This window comes from Symphalangus syndactylus, chromosome 1 (assembly GCF_028878055.3).
Source record: "Symphalangus syndactylus isolate Jambi chromosome 1, NHGRI_mSymSyn1-v2.1_pri, whole genome shotgun sequence".
Taxonomy (NCBI): domain Eukaryota; kingdom Metazoa; phylum Chordata; class Mammalia; order Primates; family Hylobatidae; genus Symphalangus; species Symphalangus syndactylus.
The window spans coordinates 121,043,073-121,063,190 of NC_072423.2; the positions used below are offsets into that span (position 1 = coordinate 121,043,073).

The 20,118-nt window shown below is 38.7% G+C and overlaps 1 protein-coding gene across 2 annotated transcripts in view; it reads right to left on the minus strand.

The window, feature by feature from the left end:
* MYRIP (myosin VIIA and Rab interacting protein) overlaps positions 1-20,118 on the minus strand; it is a 484,292-nt gene that overhangs the window by 415,476 nt on the left and 48,698 nt on the right. The window lies entirely within an intron of this gene.

Consider the following 20,118-nt stretch of genomic DNA (forward strand, 5'->3'; position numbering starts at 1 on the left):
CCAAAGAAAGCCCTGTGATCACATTTCCCTTTGCACAAGGCATAATGAAACATCTGCTGAAATTAAGCTCATAAATAATGCCTGGTTGTATTTAATGTTTTCATTGGAAAAACACAAGTTAGCTACAGAGAAAGGGGGTGAAAACAGCTATTTTTTAATCCGGAAATTAAAATCTGATTTTGCATCCAAGTTTATATTTTGATTTTCTTTGACTTCATTTACAGGATATGGGAAAAAACATGAATGCTAAGTGAAAATACCCTTTTAGAGAAGTATTTCCTAAAACAGACAGAAAAGTAAAACCCAAAATAAAAGAAAAAAGACTTTATTAACCTTAAGGCAGTTCTATAGCCAGAATATCAATAATTAAACTCAGGCTTAGCTCTAGCTAAACAAAAATATTAATCTATTTGTATCATTTGAGAATTCTCTCCCATGACACCTGTCAGTTTGGAAGAATGGAACAAATTGGAACAACGGTGCCTGCTGCAACCTAATCCAGTCCTTCCTGGCACTCACATGCCTGCACATTATTCAGTCTGTGTCAGGTCTCTCCTTCCCTTTTTCAGGGCAGGGTAAGGATGTCTAGAAGTACCGTCATTAGCTAAAGAGGTTTCCCAGGAATAAGAAAAGGCCAAACTTCCTGGCTTGCAGTATTAGGCCCTTCCTGTCTGAATGACCCCTGCTATGCCCCTGCCCCTGCCCTTGCCCTTGCCCTGGGTGCGACTGCATTCCAGTCATGGCAACCCCCCTGCAGTTCCCTCCAAATACTGTGTGCTTCAGGCCTCTCTCCTTGGCATTTCACCTAGGCACCTCCCCACAGCCAGGATATGCATTATACACTAAAAAAGCTTCCCTGACCAAGTTAGGTGCCCCCTTTCCTACTTCCCACCCCTCCACCTTGACATATCTCATGCTGTTGGCATGCAACTGTTTGCTAATGGCAGAACTCTGTGAGATGAGGAGCCATACATTGTTAGTCTTTGCTTCACTCCATGCCAACAAGATACTGAATACATGTTTTTTGAGGGAGATGAGGAGTTTGGGGGAGGGGGTAGTACCTTGGTTTATCAGAGACTGCAGTAAGTGCTATGGATAATGTCATGTAAAACTATGAAAGGTGGGATCATAGTCACATGTTACAGATGGTAAAACAGATTCTCAGCTTGATTAAACTACTTGCCAGATGTAATGGCAATGGAAATCAAAGAAGGGGACTTCAATCCAGGTTGAGTTTGAACTCCAGGCTCTCTACTCCCTTACTTTGAGAGACGTAGGCAAAGGTTTTAAATAAGTTATTATAAATACTATCAAAGGACTAAAAGAAACCATGTCTCAAGACTTAAGTGAAAGTATGAGAATGATGTCTCACCAGAGAATATCAATAGAGAGATAGAAATTATGAAAAATAACCAAATTAAAATTCTGGAGTTGAAAAGTACAATAACTAATTTAAAAAAAAAATCACTAGAAGGGCTCAACAGTGTATCTGCACTGGCAGAAATAATCAGGTAACTTGAAGATAAATCAATTCAGATTAGTCTGAACAATTAAAAAAAGAAATGTGAAAAGAATGAAGAGAGTCTCAGAAACTTGTGGAACGTCATCAAGCACACCAAAATATTTCTAATGGAAGACTCAGAAAAACAGAAGTGATCTTAAAAAAGGATGTAAGATAATCCGAATAAATAATGTGGAGAGTTTCTCAAATTTGATGAAAAGTATTAATCCGCACATCCAGAAAGCTTGAAGAACTCCAGGTAGGATAAACTCAAAAAGATCCATGCCTAGACACATCACAGTCAAACTGTCAAAAACCAAAGAAAAGACAGAATTGAAAATATTTTCAATTCTGTCTTTTCAAGAAGAAAAAAAGTAGCACATCACATACAAGTGATCCTCAATAACGTTAACAGCTGACCTCTTATGAGAAATCGTGGAGGACAGAAGGTAGTGAGTTGACATATTCAAAGAAAATGAAAGAAAAAGACTATCAACCAATAATTTTATATCCAAAAAGACTTACACTTCAGTGTGAGAGCTCCGTAAAGGAGGTGTTTGGGGTGTGAGCTTTGGATTGGTTGGTTTCCACTTGAAAGGCATACTCCCTGGACCAGTTGTTTACTATCTCTAGGAACGGGCAAATTCTTGAAGAAGCAGACCCTTTAGGGTTAGCAAGTCTCCAGATGTCAAAGGATCAGAATACAGGAAATAAAAGATATGGTTAATACACTCTATTTTGGCATTTTAAACTCCCAGATAAAGCATATTACCTAGCATATAATTGGTGCCCAATAAATGTCAAGGGTTTGGAGAGGTAGCCAGGGCAGAATTCCCAAGCAGAACACAAAGAACTCTGAATCTCAGGAACTCAGTCCCTTATCCAACAGAGCCAAGAAAAGCACTTAATTGGTGTTGCAGGAGAAAAGGAAAACCCAGTGAAATCCACACAAATTGCCTCTGAGGATGGCCTCACAATTTATCTTTTAGGGACCTCAATACCCACAAAAAGTCAAATGGACACAACCTTGTAAAGAACATACAATATCCAAGAAGGCTCCTAGCACAAGAACTACCACAATTGTAAATTTCTTGCCTGTAGATTTGGCCCAGTTCTCAGAGAAGCAGGACAGAGCCATTGCTTTCTACCTCCCAAGCTTAGGTACCATCCTCTGTGATGGACCTCAACCCACCAGGGAACAGGGCCCAAGAGTATATGGTACTTCATGCTTCTAGGGTCCCTCCTTATCTTCGAGTGTTCCCCTGAACTACACATTACTATGTGGGTGTGCACACACACGCAAATACACAAAAAGACAGTGAGAGAGAAGGATTCCCCTCATTTTTATGACTGAATAATATTTTATTATTGTATTTGATATCAATCTCACCTTTTCTTCATCCATTCATCTGCTGATGGACACTTAGATTGCTTCCATGTCTTGGGTATTGTGAATAATGCTGCAATGAACATGGAGGTGCAGATATGTCTTTGAAATAATGATGTTGTTTCTTTTGGATATATACCCAGTAGTAGGATTACTGGATCATATGGCAGTCCTATGTTTAATTTTTTAAGGAGCTTCCAAACTGTTTTCTGTAATGGCTGTACCAATTTACATTTCCAATAACAGTGCACATGGATTCCCTTTTCTCCACAACCTGACAAACACTTGTTATCTCTTGTTTCTTGATAACGGCCATCCTAATAGGGGTGACAAGGTATCTCAACGTGGTTTTCTTTGCATTTCTGTGATGTGTGATGTTGAGCACCTTTTCACATACCTGTAGGCCATTTGTATGTCTATTCATCATTTGCCTATTTTTCAAATGGGATTATTTGTGAGCTTTTTGCTATTGCATTATATAAGTTCCTTATATTTTTGGATATTAAAATCTTATTAGATACATATGTAGTTTGCAAATATTTTATCCTATTCTGTAGAATGTGTTTTCACTTTGTTCAGTGTTTCTTTTGCTATGCAGAAGCTTTTTAGTTTAATGTAGTCCAACATGTTTATTTTTGTTTTTGTTGCTTGTGCTTTTGTGAAAGAAAAAATCATTGCAAAAGCCAACATAAAGGAGCTTTTTCCTTATGTTTTCTCCCAGGAGTTTTATGGTTTCAGGTCTTACATTTAAACCTTTAATTCACCTTGAGTTAATTTCTCTAAGTAGGGTAAGAGAGGGGCCCTATTTTATTTTTTGGCAGGCGGATATCCAGTTTTCTCAACAACACTTACTGAAGAAACTATCCTTTGCCCACTGTGAATGCTTGGTTTCACTGTTAGGTATTAATTATCTATATATGCATGGGTTTATCTCTGGGCTCTCAATTCTGTTCCATTGGTCTGTGTACTGGTTTTTATGTCAGTACTATACTGTTGGATTACTACAGCTTTGTAATATTGTTTGAAATCATGAAGTATGATGCCTCCAACTTTGTTCTTTTTGTTCAAAATTACCTTGGCTATTTGGAGGCTTTTGTGGTTCTATATAAATGTTTAAAAGTTTTTCTCTATTTCTATAAAAATGTCATTAGAATTTTGATAGGGGTTGCACTGGATCTGAAGAATGCTTTGGGTAGTATACATATTTTTAGAACATTAATTCTTCCAATCCAAGAACATACGAAGTCTTTCCATGTGTTTGTTTTCAGTTTCTTTCATCCATGTCTTTTGATTTTCAATGTACAGATCTTTTACCACCATGGGCAAATTTGTTTCTAGGATTTTGTACTCAAGAGGCTGAGGCAGGAGAATCACTTGAACCCGGGAGGCGGAGGTTGCGGTGAGCTGAGATCACACCATTACACCCCAGCCTGGGCAACGAGAGCGAAACTCCATCTCAGAAAAAAAAAAAAAAAAAAAAGTATTTTATCATTTTTGATGTGATTGTAAATGGGCTTGTATTCTTTTTCAGATAGTTTTATTATGATATAGAAATGTAACTGATTTTTGTATGTCAACTTTGTATCCTGCAGGTTTGCTGAATTCACTTATTTTAACTTTTATTTTAGGTTCAGGGGTGTATGTGTAGGTTTGTTATACAGGTAAATTATGTGTCATAGGCGTTTGGTATACAGATTATTTCATCACCCAGGTAATCAGCATAGTACTTGATAGCTAGATTTTTTTTTTAATCCTTAACCTCCATTCCACTATCCCTACCCTCAAGTAGGCCCCAGTGTCTGTTGTTCCCATCTTTGTGTCCATATTTACTCAATGTGTAGCTCCCACTGATAAGTGGGAAGACATGGTGTTTGGTTTTTTTATTAATGTGTTAGTTTGCTTAGGATAATGGCCTCTAGCTACATTGAAATTGCTACAAAGGACATAATCTCATTCTTTTTTATGCCTGCATAGTATTCCATGGTGTATATTTACCACGTTTTATCTAGTCTACTACTATTGATGGGCATTTAGGTTGATTCCATGACTTTGCTATTGTGAACATTACTGCAATGAACATATGCCTGTATGTGTCTTTATAGTAGAGTGATTTATATTCCATTGGGTATATACCCAATAATGGGATTGCTGAGTCAAATGGTATTTCTAAGTTCTTTGATAAATCACCACACTGCTTTCCAGTAAATAGATGAATTTATTTACATTCCCACCAGCAGAGTATAAGTGTTCCCCTTGCTCTGCAACCTCACCAGCATTTATTATTTTTTGACATTTTTAGTAGCCATTCTGACTGGTGTGAGATGGTATCTCATTGTAGTTTTGATGTGCATTTCTCTAATGATCAGTCATGCAGAGCATTTTTTCATATGCTTGTTGACCATGGGTATGCCTTCTTTTGAAAAGTGTCTGTTAATATCCTTTGCCTACCTTTTATGGGATTGTTTATTTTTTGCTTGTTAATTTAAGTTCCTTATAGATGCTGGATTTTAGATCATTGTCAGATGCATAGTTTGCAAATTTTTTTTTCCATTCTGTGGGTTGTCTGTTTACTCTGTTAATAGTTTCTGTTGTTGGGAAGAAGCTCTTTAGTATAATTAGATCCCATTTGTCAATTTTTGTTTCTGTTGCAAGTGCTTTTAGTATCTTTGTCATAAAATCTTTGCCAGGTTATATATGTGGAATGGTATTTCCTAGGTTATCGTCCAAGGTTTTTATAGTTTTAAGTTTTACATTTAAGTCTGTAATCCACCTTGAGCTCATTTTTGTGCATAGTGTAAGGAAGGGGTCCACCTTCAATATTCTGCATATTGCTAGCCAGTTATCCCAACACTATTTATTGAATAGGGAGTTCTTTCTCCATGGCTTGCTTTTGTTAATTTTGTCAAAGATCAGATGGTTGTAAATGTGTGACATTATTTCTGGGCTCTTTATTCTATTCCATTGGTCTATGTATCTGTTTTTGTACCAGCACTATACTGTTTTGGCTACTGTATCTTTGGAGTATAGTTTCAAATTGGGTAATATGATGTCTCTGGGTTTGTTCTTTTTGCTTAGGATCCCCTTGGCTATTTAGGCTTTTTTTCATTTGTTCCATATGAATTTTAAAATAGCTTTTTCTAATTCTGTGAAGAATGTCATTGGTAGTTTGATAGGAATAGCATCAAATCTGTAAACTGCTTTGGGCAGTATGGCCACTTTAACTGTTTTGATTCTTCCTATCCATAAGCATGGAATGTTTTCCATTTGTTTGTGTCATGACAGATTTCTCTTAGCAGTGTTTTTAAATTCTCATTGTAGAGATCTTTCACTTCCCTGGTTAGCTGCAGTCCTAGGTATTTTATTCTTTTTGTGGCTATTGTTAATGGAACTGGATTACTGATTTGTCTGTCAGCTTGGATGTTGTTGGTGTATAGGAATGCTAGTGACTTTTGTACACTTATTTTGTATCCTGAAACTTTATTGTAAAGTTGTTAATCAGATTAAGGAGCTTTTGGGAAGAGACTATTGGATTTTCTAAGTATAGAATCATATTGTCTGCAAACAGGGGTAGTTTGCCTTCCTCTCTTCCTATTTGATGTATTTTTTTTCCTCTTGTCCAATTTCTCTGACTAGGACTTCCAACAGTATGTTGAATAGGAGTGGTGAGAGAGGGCATCCTTGTTTTGTACTGGTTTTCAAAGGGGAATGCTTCCAGCCATTGCCCATTAAGTATGACATTGGCTGTGTGTTTGTCACAGATGGCTCTTACTATTTTGAAGTATGTTCCCTCAATGCCTAGTTTATTGAGATTTTTTTAGCATGAAGGGATGTTGAATTTTATTGAAAGCATTTTCTGCATACATTGAGATCATCATATGATTTTTTAGTTGTTTATGTGATAAATCACGTTTATTAATTTGCATATGTTGAGCCAACCTTGCGTCCCAGAGATACAGCCTACGTGATAATCATGGATTAGCCTTTTGATGTGCTGCTGGATTTGGTTTGCTAGTATTTTTTTGAGGGTTTTTGCATCTATGATCATCAAGAACATTGGCCTACAGTTTGTTGTTGTTGTTGTGTCCCTGCTGGGTTTTGGTGTCAAGATGATACTGCCCTTATAGAATGAGTTAAGGAGGGGGTCTTGCCTCAATTTTTTGGAATAGTACCAGTTGTTCGTTATACATCTGGTTCCGTCTGTGAATCCATCTGGTCCTGAGCTTTTTCTGGATGGTAAGCTTTTTATTACTGATTCAATTTAAGAACTCATATTAATCTGTTCAGGGATTCAATTTCTTCCTGGTTCAATCTTGGGAGGTTGTACATTTGCAAAAATTTATCCATTTCTTCTAGATTTTCTAAATAGTATGCATAGAAGTAAGTGTTCACAGTAGCCTCTGAGAGGTTTTGTTTTTGTTTTTTGTATTTCTGTGGCGTTGGTGGTAATGTCCCCTTTGTCATTTCTTATTGAGTTTATTTGGATCCTCTTTTTTTTCTTTATCATCTAGGCGGTGGCTTATTTTATTAACTCTTTCAAAGATCTACTCCTGGATCTGTTGATCTTTTGCATAGTTTTTCATATCTCAAATTCTTTTAGTTTAGCTCTCATTTTGTTAACGTTTTGTCTTCTGCTAGCTTTGGAGTTGGTTTTCTTGTTTCTCTTGTTTCTCTAGGTATGGTAAGGTTGTTAATTTGAGATATTTCTAGCTTTTTGATGTGAGTGTTTAGTGCTATAAACTTCCCCCTTAACACAGCTTTAGCTGTGTCCCAATGATTCTAGTATGTTGTAACTTTTTTCTCATTCGTTTCAAAGAATTTCTTGATTTCTGCATTAATTTCATTATTTACCCAAAAGTCATTCATTCAAGGGAAGGATTAATTTTCATGTAATTAGCATGGTTTTGAGCAATATTCTTGGCATTGACTTCTATTTTTTATTGCACTGTGGTCCAAGAATATGATTGGTATAATTTTGGTTGTTTTCTTTTAAGGCACTGAGGGTTGTTTTATGCCCAATTGTGTGGTTGATTTTAGAGTACATACCATGTGCAGATGAGAAGAATGGATGGATATTCTGTTGTTTCGGAGTGGAGAGTTCTGTAGAGGTCTATCAGGTCCATTTGGTCAAGTGTGAAGTTCAAGTCCCAAATTTCTTTATTAGTTTTCTGCCTTGATGACCTAATACAGTTAGTGGGGTGTTGAAGTCTCCCAGTACTATTGTATGATTATCTAAGTCTCTTTGTAGGTCTCTAAGAACTTGCTGTATGAATCTGGGTGCTCCTGTGTTGGATGTGTATATATTTAGGATAGTTAGGTCTTGTTGAATTGAGCCTTTTATCAGTACAAAATGCCTTCTTTGACTTTTTTGTCTTTAGTGGCTTATGGTATTTTTTGTCTGAAATTGGAATAGCAATCCCTGCTTTTTGCATATTTGATTATGTCATCCTGTTGTTAGCTGGTTAGTATGCAGACTTGTTTGTATGGTTGCTTATAGTGTGACTGGTCTATGCATTTAAGTGTGTTTTTGTAGTGGCTGGTAACAGTCTTTCCTTTCCATATTTAGCACTCCCTTCAGGACCTCTTATAATCCAGGGCTGATGGTAATAAATCCTCTTAACATTTTCTTGTCTAAAAAGATCTTATTTCTCCTTTGTTTATGAAGCTAAGTTTAGCTGGAAATGAAATTCTTGGTTGGAATTTCTTTTAAGAATGCTAAATATATGCTTCCAATCTCTTCTGGCTTATAGAGTTTCTGCTGAAATGTCCACTGTTAGCCTGATGGGGTTCCCTTTGTAGGTGACCCACCCCTTCTCTCTCACTGGCTTTAACATTTTTTCTTTCATTTCAACCTTGGAGAATCTGATGACTACATGTCTTGGGGATGGCCTTCTTGTGTGGTATTTCACAAGGATTCTCTGCATTTCATTAATTTGAATGTTGGCCTCTCTGGCAAGGTTAAGGAACTTTTCATGGATAATGTCCTGAAATATGTTTTCCAAGTTGCTTGTTTTCTCTCTCTTTTTCAGGGACATCAATGAGTTGTAGATTTGACCTCTTTACATAATTCCATATTTCTTGAAGGTTTTGTTCATTTTTCTTTATTGTTTTTTGCTTTACTTTTCTCTGAGTTATTTCAGAGAGCAAGTCCTTGAGCTCTGAGATTCTTTCCTCAGCTTGGTTGATTCTGCTCTTAATACTTTTGATTGTATTCTGAAATTCTTAAAGTGGGTTTTTCAGCTCTATCAGATCAGTTGGGTTCTTTCTTAAAATGGCCATTTCATATTTCATCTCCTGTATCATTTTATTGAATTCATTAGCATCCTTGGATTGGGTTTCAACTTTCTCCTGAATCTTGGTATCTTCATTTGTATACATGTTCTGAATTCTATTTCTGTCATTTCAGCCATTTCAGTCTGGTTAAGAACCACTGCTGCAGAACTAGTGTGGTTGTTTGGAGGTAAGAAGACACTCTGGTTTTTTGATTTGCCAGAGTTCTTGTGCTGGTTCTTTCACATCTTTGCGGGCTGATGGTCCTTTAATCTTTGAAGTTGCTGTCCTTTAGATGGGTTTTTATTTCTTTTATCCTCTTTGATGTCCCTGGGGGTTTGATTGTGGTATAAGGTAAGCTTGGTTGACTAGCTTCATGTCTGGAAGATTTAGGGGACCAAGGGTCAGCTGAGGACTCATGAACTGTGTGCTCTAACTCTGGGGGGCTAGTATCAAGCCATGGCTTTGCTCCCTAGCCTGTTGAGGTTAGGAACCTGCTGCACTGAAGAGGCCAACATGTTCCTGGACCACTGGTCACAACACCCTGATGGGTGGTGCCAGCCAAAGCGCTCCATTAGTGGGTTGCAGTGGGACCTGTGCTCATTCACATGTGCCAGTAGCAGCAGCAGTGCAGCAGAATGTATGCTTGCTGGCTGAGATAGGGCATTAGCAGGAGCAGGGGTGCTAGTATCTGTGTGCATGTTCACTCTAGTGGCAGAATCAGTGCAGGAATGGGGTGCCGGCAGGTATGGGGCTGGTGCCTTCTGTGCACATGTTCACACTAGTGGAGTATACATGCCTACACATGCCAATGGGAAAGGAAGGCAAGGTCAACCCATGTGCACATACACCAGTGAAGTGACGTGGGGAGTGGCCATGGACAAGTGTATACTAGCAATGCAGCATGGAGGAGGCTGTAGTTGGGGCAGGGAATAGGTGGGCTAGTGCAAATCAGAAAGGGCCACTTTGCTGGAGCTCTTCGATGGTCAGGCATGGTCTTCTAGCACAGGAGCTATAGTGTGGGCTTCTGGGAGACACCCCAGCTGGGCATCTAAGGATGCACTGCAAGAAGGTGCAGCCAGGCTGGGCCCCCGTGAGAGGCCAGAAGACAGGGAGGTCCTCAGGTTGAACTAGCCCCATCTCACGAAGAAGATCACCCTGATCTGCTCAGGTCTGATAGTTCCCCTAAGGCTAAAGTCTCCTAAGGGAGCAAGAGAAGGCTTGGGCAATGGGCATTCATGATCATGCTCCACTACAGGTGCTCCCATATCAAACCCTGTGGGCTCTGTACAAGCTGGAGTTCTTCTCCTACCGCCTAAGCAGCTCTCCCTGCAAGCTCAAGTGTTCATGGGGGTTTTGGGGTCTTCTGCTGCCAGGATTCCAGAGGTCTGTGGTGAGAGCAGGTTGCTCCTCACTGCTCAACTCACACCTTCCCCAGGAGTCATTCAGGACCAGGAATGAGTTCCAGTGTATAATTGAATTTATTTATTAGTTCTAACAGTTTTTTTTTTTTCTGTGTGTATGTGGAATCTTTAGAGTTTTCTATATATAAGATCATGTCATCTGCAAACAGAAATAATTATACTTCTTTTTGCATTCGTATGCCTTTATTTCCTCTTCTTGCCTAAATATAGAACTTTTAGTACTATGTTGAATAGAAGTAGTGAGAGTGGGCACCCCTGTCTTGTTTCTGAGCTTAGAGAAAAAGCTTTTGGCTTTTCACTGCTGAGTATGATGTTAGCTGTGGGCTTGTTATATATGGCTTCTATTATTTTGGGGTACATTTTCGTCTATAAACAATTTGTTGAGTTTTCTAATCTCAGAAGGATGTTGAATTTTGTCAAATGCTTTTTCTGCATTTTATTGAGATAATGTTATGATTCTTCATTCTGTTGATGTGTTTGCATCACCTTTACTGATTTGTATATGTTGAACCATCCTTGCATAGCAGGGATAAGCTCCCTTGATATGCTTTATCATAGTGTATGATACTTCTAATTGCTGTTAAGTTGGCTAATATTTTGTTAAGAATTTTTACATCTATGTTCATCAGAGTTATTGTTCTGTAATTTTCTTGTCATGTCCCCATCTTGCTCTGGTATCCATGTAATATTAGCCTCATAAAATGAGTTTGAAAGTGTTCCCTCATCTTCAGTTTTTCAGAAGAATTTGAGAAGGACTGGCAATAGTTCTTTAAATGCATGGCAGAATTCACCTTTAAGTCATCTAGTCTAGGGCTTTTCTTTGTTGGCAGGTTTTTGATTACTGAATCATTCTCCTTATTCATTATTGGTCTGTTCAGATTTTGTCATATTTCATAATTCAGTCATGGCAGGTTGTATGTTCCGAAGAATTTACTTGTTCTTCTAGGCTATCCAATATGTTGGTTTATAATTGTTCACAGTGCTTTCTTATGATCCTTTGCAATTCCACTGTATCAGTTGTATCCTGTTCCATTTAGAGTTTTATTTACTCAAGTCCTCTCCATCTTTCATTAGTCTAGCCAAGGGTTTGTCTTTTTTTTTTTTTTTCTTCAAAAAACTAACTCAGTTTCATTGGTCTTTTCTATTGTTTTCTAGTCTTTATTTTCTATATTTCTGCTTTAATATTTATTGCTTCCTTTCTTTCTGTTGATGTTGAACACAGTTTGTTCTTCTTTCTGTAGTTCCTTGAGGTGTAAAGTAAGGCTGTTTATTTGAAATCTTTATTTTTCTTAAGGTAGACATTTATTGCTGTCAACTTCCCTCTCAGAACTGCTTTTACTGCCTCCTCTAAGTTTTGGTTTATGGTGTTTCCATTTTTGTTTCTCTCAATGTATTTAAAATTTTCCCTTTTAATTTATTCTTTGACCCATTGGTTGTTCAGGAGTGTTTTAATTCTCTTGTGTTTGTAAATTTTCCAATTTTCCTCCTGTTATTAATTTTTAGTTTCATACCATTGTGGTGAGAAAATACATTTGAAATGATTCCAAACTTCTTGAATTTGTTACAACTTTTTTTGTGACCTAACATATAATCTATCCTGGAGAATGTTTTGTGTGCCCTTGGAAAGAATGTCTATTTTGCTTCTATTGGATGGAAAGTTCTATATATGTCTGTTAACTCCATTTCCTACAGTGTTATTAAAATCTCCTAATTTTTTATTGATTTTCTGTCTGGATGATCTGTTGTTGAAAGTGGGATATTAAAATCTTTTACTGTTACTGTATTGTTATTTATTTTTCCTTTCGACTCTGTTACTATTTTCTTTATATAGTTAGGTTCTCCAATGTTGGGTGCCTAAATTATAATATCTTTTTGATGAATTGGCCCCTTTATCATTACATACTGACCTTCATTGTCTCTTGGGGCCATTTTGCTTTATTGAAAGCGTATTTTGTCTAATATAAGTATAGCCATTCTTGATTTCTTTTGGTTATCATTTTCACAGAATATATTTTTCCATCCTTTCACTTTCAGTCTATGTATGTCCCTAAAGCTAAAGTGAGTCTCCTGAAGGCAGCAAATCACTAGACCTTGTCTTTTAAAATAGAAATTTTTCTTGGACAAATACTTAAAATATCACTGAAAATAGTGTTATTAGCTAATACCTTCCTAATAACTGTGGTATTACATAAGAAACCAAAATTAAAATTTCAGAAAAACTTAGAAACTAAAAAGCTTAAAGATATTATTCTATTCTCCATATGTTCATATTTAGTCATATTATTTCTTGTTTTCATTCTTCAGTGTTGCTCTACTAAAATGCAACATACAATTCTAACTTTTGATTTCTTGTCTTATTACTCAAAATTGTATACATTTTCTCATGCTCTTAATTTAGTTATGCTACTTTTCTGTACTCTTGGAATTTTCACATTTGTGTTCACTCTCTTTTGAGTTCCCATACTATCAAATAACCTTTTTTCCCTCTTTCTGATTTGAAGGTTCATCTTCCCATAATTATTTTGTCCACTCAGTTTCTTTTCATTCTCAGTTAAGTGCCTCTCATCTGGCTTCTTTTCATTTCTAAGGTTTCCTTTCATCTCAAGCCAGTCTTTTATTGATATTTTGATTATGTTTTGTGGAGGACATGCTTCCCTGAATTTTATGGAAGAGGCCAAAAGGTTTGTTCAAGTTTTTACCTGATGCATTGGATTAAATTATCTAATGTACGTACTCTTAATTTAAGTCTAGGGGCGACTGTCTACTCTAGATTTTGTATAGTATTATTTTACTTAACATCCAAGTCCATCTTCATCTATTTGTATATGATCAATAAAAATATATTTATCCAGAAAAAAAACCCATCCACTCACTCTATGTCTTTTGATTGGAGAATGAAATCCATTTATGTTTAAAATAATTATTCATAGGTAAGGACTTACTATTGCTATTTTGTTCATTGTTTTCTGACTGCTTTGTAGTTCCTTTGTTTCTCTCTTTCTCTTTTGCTGCATGCCTTTGCAATTTGATGACTTTTTGTCATGGCATACTTTCATACCTTTCTCTTAATTTTCTGTGTATCTTCTACAGGTTTTTCCTTCTTGGTTTCTACAAGGCTTATTTAAAATATCTTATAGCTATAATATCCTATTTTAAGCTTATAACAATTTAATTTTGATCATATATAATAACTACTTTTGCTCTTGCTCCTTCACATTTTAGATTATTGATGTTACAATTTATACCTTTTGTCATATTCTGTATCCAGTAACAAATTATTGTAATTATCGTTATGCTTAATATGTTTGTTTTTTAACTTTTATATGAGAGTTGAAAGTGATTTAGACACCACCATTATAGTATTAGAACTTCCTGTGGGCTTCCTTCACTCTTTCATTCTTTTTCTTTTTGCTCCTCTGGCTGGATAATTCAATTGACCTGTCTTAGAGTTCATGGATTCTTTCTTCTGCTTGACTGAGAATTATGTTGAAGCTCTCTATTGAATTATTTGTTCAGTCACTGAATTCTTCAGCTCTAGAATTTTAAAAAAAAAGATTTCTCTTTGTTGAACTTTTCATTTTGTTCATGTATTGTTTTCTTAATTTCCTTTAGCTGTCTTTTTCTTGTTATTCACTAAATTTCCTTGAGATTATTTTTAATTCTTTGTCAATCAGTTCATAGATACTCATTTTTCCTTCCTTCCTTCCTCCCTCCCGTGTTATCTTTTCTTGTCTTTTGTTTTTGAGACAGGGCCTCACCCTGTCACTCAGGCTGGAGCGCAGTATCATGGTCTTGGCTCACCGCCTCCTTGACCTCCCAAGCCCAAGCAATCCTCCCAACTCAGCCTCCCAAGTAGCTGGGACTACAGGCATACATCACCATGCCTAGATAATTTTTTTTAAATCTATAAGGTCTTATGTTGTCCAGGCTGGTCTCAAACTCCTGGGCTCAATGAATCTTCCCAAAGTGCTGAGATTGGCCTCCCAAAGTGCTGAGATTAAGCATGAGCCACCGCATCTCATTGATATTTATTTCTTTAGTGTTTTTTGGTGCTTTGTACATTTCCTTTGCTGCTTGCCGTGTTTCCTTGATTCTTTATGAACCTCATATCCCTACATCAATGTCTGCATATCGGGGAGTTATTACCTCTTCAAGGCTTTTACATGTTCACTTAGGCAGGGAAGGACCTTCACTAGTTAGTCCAGGGGCCATGAGGTGGATGGACCATCTAGTTGTTTCTGTGGGCATGTGGGGCTTGCTGACAAGGTATCTAATAAGGCAGGGCTGCTGCCCATGATCTGAAGCTGGGCAAGGCTGCTGATTGTGATCTGTGGCTGGGTAGCTCTGCTGGTTGGGCTCTGGAAGGGGCTGCTTGTTGGGATCATGGTCAGGCAGGGCTTTTGGCTAGGCTGTATAATTGCCCCTGGCCAGGTGAGACCCCAGGTTGTGTTTTCCAGTGGGTGGTGTTTCTGATTCTACTATGCGTTCAAATGGGGCTGCAGGCTGGGCTATGCAATTGGACTAGGACTCTGGCTGTGTTCCACAATTGGGCAAGGCTACAGACTGGGCTCTAAAATCAGGCAGGGAGTGGGGAAGAAGGTGGATAGAAGGCAGGGCTAATGTGCAGCTCCCACATGTATGAACAGAGCAGCATGTAGAGACTCACACTGTGATTGTTTGCTCCAAGAACCACCACAGGAATGTACCAGAAAGACTGAAAGAATTCACAAATCCTTTGAAAGAAGTGGCACACCACTGCAAATTCTGTGAAACAGGCCAAAAACTGTGAGTTCCCAAAGTGTAAGAGGGGGAAATCTGCCTCCAAACACACATCCGCACTGGCGAATCTGAAAATCCAAATCACGAAAGAAGGATTTAACCTTACCTAGAGGTAAAATGAATTTAGGGAGCTGCACAAAATATAATAGTAGAAGTAGCAGCGGGAAATGCTTTGAAGACACTCCCAGTCTCCAGCTCAAGCCCCAGGAAGCCACCTCTGACTATATCTCACAGGGGGCCTCAAGAAGGCAGCCAGCAGAATTGAGGAGGGGTTGCAGGGTGAAAAATCTCCCAACTGAAATTGGTAGTGGTTTTGATTGGGCACAAATTTTCTTGAGCAGAGTCTTGGGGAGAAGCGGGAGCTGCTGCAGACACAAGTGCAGGAGTACAGGAGCTGTCAACAGAGTGAGAAGACAGGGATGGGCAAGATCCAAAAGCCATGCTTGCTTTCTCAGTGGGGTAGCTCACAATCCGGGACAAGGTCTGAGTGGGGCACTGTGAGAGTGAGACCGGCCTCACCAACTGTGTAGGAGCTGGGTGAAGCCTCTTGCTACCAGCTACCAGCCTCTTGCCCCCACCTCCCTGGCAAACTATATGACATAGCAGAAGCAGCCATGATCCCCTCTGGAACATAACCGCATTGGCCTGAGAACCACCCCCTCACACCCCATAGTGGCCACAGGAAGCCCTGTCCAAGGAGAGTCTGAGTCCAGACTCACCTACCCCTGCCCCTGCCTGATGTATTTCCCTACCTGCTCTGGTAGCCGAACACAAAACATAGAAACTTTTGGGAGCTTTACAATCTTGCCCATCACCTGAGATACCAAAATAATTACCCTGGCCATCTTAGGGCAAACTTGGATTCTCCTACTACTACTAGAGCTCATGCTCTTTTGAAAACACCACCTCCTGGCTGGAGGATAACCAACTTAGGCCATTACAGCAAACCATGACAGAATAAACCTGACCCCAGGAAGAAGACAACACTTAATTTCCCTAACGCAACATCTTGGCTAACCAGAAATTTTGAATGTGTCCATGTGACAACTTCCCTGCTAGCATAACCAGCATTCAAGAAAGCCAGCACAGGACATATATCTATAACCAAGGACTCTCATGAAGTCTACTTCACTTCCCTGACACCTCTGTGAGAGCAAATGCTGGTATCCATGGCTGGGAGACCCAAAGATGAATCACATCACACACCTCCTTGCAAACATTCCCCCAGCACCAGCCTGGAGCCTGGTTGCCCCTCTGGGTGGCTAGACCCAGAAGAGCAATAACAAGCACTGCAGTCAAGGTCTCAGGAAACCCCATCCCTAGGAGAAGGGGGAAAGCACCACATCAAGAGATCACCCTATGGAACAAAGGAATCTGAACAGCAGGGCTTGAGATTAAGACCTCTCCAATGAAATAGTCTACCCAAATGAGAAGGAACCAGAAAAGTAATTCTGGTAATATGACAAAAGAGGATTCTGTCAATCCTCTCCCAAGATCACACCAGCTCCCAAGCAATGGATCCAAACCAAGAAGGAATCTCTGAATTGCCAGATAAAGAATTCAGAAGGTTGATTATTAAGCTATTCAAGGAGATACCAGAGAAAGAGGAAAACAAACTTAAAAAATTTTTAAAAACGATACAGGATATGGATGAAAAATGCTCCAGGGAAATAGATTTCATAAAGAAAAAACAATCACAACTTCTGGAAATGAAAGACTTGGAAAAATACAAAATGCACTGAAAAATGTCACAATAGACTAGAACAAGAAAAGAGAACTTTAGAGCCTGAAGACAAAGCTTTTTAATTAACCCAATCAGACAAAGAAAAAAGAATAAAAAAATTAACAAAGCCTCCAAAGAAGCTGAGATTATGCTAAAAGACCAAACCTAAGAATAATTGGTATTCCTGAGGAAGAAAAGAAATCTAAAAGTTTGGAAAACTTTTTGAGGAAACAACTGAAGAAAACTTTTCTGGCCTTGCTAGATCACATTACCTGACTTTAAACACTTTTGATACTGTTTTATACCAGTACCAAAACAGCATGGTACTGGTATGAACAATAGGCACACAGACTAATGGAACATAATATAGAGCCCCAAAATAAAGCCAAATACTTACAGCCAACTAATCTTCAACAAAGCAAACAAAAACAAAGTGAGGAAAGGACACCCTATTCAACAAATGGTGCTGGGATAATTGGCAAGCCACATGGAGAAGAGTAAAACTGGGTCCTCATCTATCTCTTTATATAAAAATCAACTCAAGACGGATCAAAGACCTAAATCTAAGACATGAAACCATAAAAACTATAGAAGATAACACTGGGAAAAACTCTTCTAGACACTGGCTTAAGCAAAGAGATGATGACCAAGAATGCAAAAGCAAATGCAACAAAAACGAAAATAAATAGATAGATCCTAACTAAACTAGAAAGCTTCTGCACAGCAAAAGAAATAATCAGCAGAATAAACAGAAAACCCACAGAATGGGAGAAGACATTTGCAAGCCATGCATCTGACAAAAAACTAATGTCCAGAATCTACAAGGAACTCAAACAAATCATCAAGAAAAAAACAAATAATCCGATCAAAAAGTGGGCTTAAGGACATGAATAGCCATTTCTCAAAAGAAGATACACAAATAGCCAAAAAACATATGAAAAAATGCTCAACATCACTAATGATCAGGGAAATGCAAATTAAAACCACAATGAGATACCATCTTACTCCTGCAAGAATGGTCATAACCAAAAATTAAAAAAAAAACAATAGATGCTGCATGGATGTAGTGAAAAGGAAACACTTTTACCCTGCTGGTGGGAATTTAAACTAGTACAGCCACTATGGGAAACAGTATGGAGATGCCTTAAAGAAACAAAGGCAAACTACCATTTGATCCAGCAATCTCACTACTAGGTATTTACACAGAGGAAAAGAAGTCATTATATTAAAAAGACACTTGATATGCATGTTTATAGCAGCACAATTTGGAATTGCAAAAATACGGAACCAGCCTAAATACTCATCAACCAATGAGTGAGTAAAGAAAATGTAGTATATATACACTGTGAAATACTTCTCAGCCATAAAAAAAAGAATGAAATAGGCCAGGCGCAGTGACTCATGCCTGTAATCCCAGCACTCTGGAAGGCCAAGGTGGGCAGATCACTTGAGGTCAGGAGTTCGAGATCACCCTGACCAACATGATGAAACCCCGTCGCTACCAAAAATAGAAAAAATTAGCCGGATGTGGTGGCGTGCGCCTGTAATCCCAGCTACTGTGGCGGCTGAGGCAGAAGAATCACTTGAACCCAGAAGGCAGAGGTTGCAGTGAGCCAAGGTCTTGCCACTGCACTCCAGCCTGGCAACAGAGTGAGACTATCTTGAGAAGAAGAGAAGAGGAGAACAGAACAGAGCAGAACAGAACAGAACAGAAGTGGAAAAAAGAAATAATGGCATTCACAGCAACCTGGATGGAGTTGGAGACCATTATTCTAAGTGAAGTAACTCAGAAATGGAAAACCAAATATCACATGTTCTCACTTGTAAGTGAGAGCTAGGTTATGAGGACACAAAGGCATAAGAATGATATAAAGGACTTTGGGGACTCAGGGGGAAGGGGGGAGTGGGGTGATGGAATAAAAGACTACACATTCAGTACAGTGTACACTGCTCAGGTGACAGTTGCACCAAAATCTCAAAAATTACCACTAAAGAGCCTACCCATGTAACTAAACACCACCTGTTGCACAAATTTATTTTATATTGAAAATAAAACAAAATTAGGCAGGGCCACAGGCTGAGCCCTGTCATTGAGCAGGGTCTGGTTGTGCTCCCTGCCTGGGTGGGACCAGAGGTGTGCTCTGCAGCCCATCAGGTTGTTACTAGTCTCCCAAGTCAGGTGAGGCTGTGTGCTGTGCCCCAAAGTTGGGCAGAACTGGAGACTGGGCTCCACAATTGGGAAGGGCTGCTGGCTATGCTCCAAGTTTGGGTGGGATCACTGACCAGGCGCCCTACTTTTGATTTTTTCCTGTTTCAAAAATCTATCTCTATAAATGTTCAATTCTCATGACTTTGTCTAATGCTTGGTTCATAGTACATGTGGGCTAAATTGTTGATTGCTAAGTAAATGAAAGAATGAACAAAGAGGTCCCCTCAGGCTCCAGGGGCACTCTAGCCCACAAATGGCTCTCCTCAGTCACTCTCTATAGATCTATATTCTATCAAGGATCACTGCAATGCAGGAGAAGACTGACCAGCTCCAGTCTAGCTGTGTAGAGAACCTTCCTTTCTACAGTCTAAATGCCATCACCCCAAAACTACCAGGCACCAGCTCCTATAGGCCTTTTGACCTCTATTTGAACCATTGCCTCTCCTGATGTCCCATGGAGGCTCCAAGCTCATGCTGTCTTAGGCAAAACTTCCTCTTGCCATCAGAAGTAACACTATAATTTTATTTCTGACAAATGAGAACAGGTCTAGAAGTTGAAAACTGGTGAGGGAGATCTCATTATCCCTGTATTGTAAACTCTGATTGTATTTTCTATTAGATCCTGGTAGAACCTTCTTCAGAAGTGAACATGGTAGAGGTGGAAGAACAGCTTCCATGACTTCTGTTGGCCATACTTGGTGACAGAAGGTCCTGTGAAATCATTTCTAATGGCATTAGATGGAGACCCATACACACACCCTGAGGAAAAAAGTGGCTAGAATTAGCAGAAGTGTGAGAATGGGGCAAGGGAGCAGGAGTTGTGACTTC